At 43.0% G+C, this 2,500-nt stretch overlaps 1 protein-coding gene across 1 annotated transcript in view; it reads left to right on the plus strand.

Moving 5' to 3' along the window:
• erbb2 (erb-b2 receptor tyrosine kinase 2) overlaps positions 1 to 2,500 on the plus strand; it is a 41,367-nt gene that overhangs the window by 10,782 nt on the left and 28,085 nt on the right.

Here is a 2,500-nt window from a genome sequence, read left to right on the forward strand (position 1 = left end):
TGTGCTGGTGTGGACGAGTGTGTGCGTGTTGTTGTGTGTGAGGGGCATGTGTGTGTGTGTGTGTGTGTGTGTGTGTGTGTGTGTGTTGGTGTGGACGAGTGTGTGTGTGTTGTTGTGTGTGAGGGGCGTGTGTGTGTGTGTGCGTGTGTGTGTGTGTGTGTGTGTGTGTGTGTGTGTTGGTGTGGACGAGTGTGTGTGTGTGTTGTTGTGTGTGAGGGGCATGTGTGTGTGTGTTGGTGTGGACGAGTGTGTGTGTGTTGTTGTGTGTGAGGGGCATGTGTGTGTGTGTGTGGATGAGTGGTAGGGGTTAAATCTGGTTGGAATCTTGTTTTCCAGAAGGGGTATCAGTGTAGACAACTGATCAAAACACTTATAACGCTTCAGAGGGTATGTAGTTGTGTGTGTGTTAGGGATGGGCATTCGATTAAATTGTCTTAATCGATCGTCGGGAGAATTAACGATCGATTTTCGATTAATCATTAATATTTTTATATTAAAATTCACTATTTATAGGCTATATTAAAATGCAGTGAAAATAGAAAAAACACAGCGTGTTTCCTCATTGAGATATTTATTACAAGATGAACAACTCTTGTGGCAGTTAAACTTACAAGATGGACAACTCTTGTGGCAGTTAAACGGGATCCGTTCAATGGTTACACTTGAAAATATGCGCTGCTGTACTCTTAAGCAGCGGAGCCGACAGCTAGAAGCCGGTGCTCATAAACACAACTGACCTTCGTTTTTTTTTCTCTCTAACTAATTAATCTCACATTTTGAAATTCATTCATCTAGATTCATCGTGATTAAAAGTTTGTTTTCTTCTAAAGACTAAATCTTATAAATTAACGAGTAATCACTTCATTCATTATTTTAGACACTGTTGTTTAATTGTATTTTGTTCGTGCTCTCTCGCCATCAGCCAAGGAATGTATGCGAGACACAATGGTGCCCCTCGACGGTAAATCGTAAGAATTGTCCCCTGAAGCAATTCGAATCACCTCAGTCAGCCCACCGTCTTCAACTATGTTGATGGGCCGACAGTCACCCGCAACCTAAACTGCTACAGCGTTGGTAACCTTTTCACGGACTGGTCTAGTTAATTTCCTAGAGAAGTCGTGGAGTGTGGGTTGGCGACCATCTAACCTGGGACTGCTTTCTGTCGGGTGCTTTGCATTAAGGTGATAACTTAAACACGAGCTGCTTCTGTGATAGCTACATTCAGCTTGACAAATGCTACATACAACTTTAGTTTTGTCGATTGTTCTGTCATTTTGCCTCTTAAACAGAAACTTTCCGCCCAACAATCCCTCAGCTCTCTCCATCTTCAACTACCGTCTCGGTCTCTTCTATCTAACTGACTGCAGACAAGGGGCGGTTTCGTGCCACGGGTCAACGCGCACCGGAAGTAAACAAAGTTGCGTTAACTGCGTTCAAATATTTGATTGCATTAATCTCCGACACAATAATCTCATAGAATAACGCGTTAACTTTGACAGCCCTAAAATAAATAAATTACACGCACACTACGCAACAGAACATGCATTAGTTTTAATCGATGAAAAAATTATTTCATCGAGGAAATTCTTAATGATCAATTAATCGATCGTCGATTAATTATGCCCATCCCTAGTGTGTGTATGTGTGTGTGTGTGAGTGTGTTAATGTACAGTATGTGTGTTAATGTACAGTATGTGTGTGTGTGTTTGAGAGAGAGGGAGAGGCAGTACAAATAATTGTGTATAACTGTGTAACGGACTGGTTCATTTCTCCTTTAATGCTTTATAACCATTGATGACAAAGTCAATGACTGCGGCTGCGGGTCTGGTGTTCAACCAACCGAAAAGGGCACACGTCACCCCACTACTCATTGAGCTCCACTGGCTGCCGGTAGCTGCTCGCATTAAGTTCAAGTCACTTATGCTTGCCTACAGAGTGCTTGCTGGTTCTGCTCCCACCTACCTAAATGCTCTTGTAAGGGCGAATGTTACACCCAGGACGCTGCGCTCGTCTAGTGAGCGTCGTTTGGCACTGCCGTCTGTGCAAGCACGGCAATCCAGACTATTCTCATTTGTAGTTCCACGTTGGTGGAACGAACTGCCTAGTACTACCAGAGCAGGGGCGTCCCTCTCTACCTTCAAGAAGCTTTTGAAGACCCAACTCTTCAGAGAGCACCTCCCTTCCTAACTGCACTTTTCCTAATTTCCTAATTGCACTTCAGCAGTTACATTCCTGCACTTCTTTTTCCTTTCTAGGGCGTTTTTCTAATTCTTATGTAAAGTAGTATTTATTGTTACACCATGTTTTTTTTTATTTCTCTTAGCTTGACTGCTCTCTCCCTTGTGCGTTGCTTTGGACAAAAGTGTCTGCTAAATGACTAAATGTAAATGTAAATGGTTTGTATGCGGTCGCTAGGTTCCACTGTAACAGTACCGTCAGTAACAATCCCCTTACTTCTCCTCCATTCAGTGGAGATCAGGGTTGACATTGTCTGTGTTTG

The sequence above is a fragment of the Clupea harengus genome, unplaced genomic scaffold (assembly GCF_900700415.2).
Source record: "Clupea harengus unplaced genomic scaffold, Ch_v2.0.2, whole genome shotgun sequence".
In the NCBI taxonomy this organism is placed as follows: Eukaryota; Metazoa; Chordata; class Actinopteri; order Clupeiformes; family Clupeidae; genus Clupea; species Clupea harengus.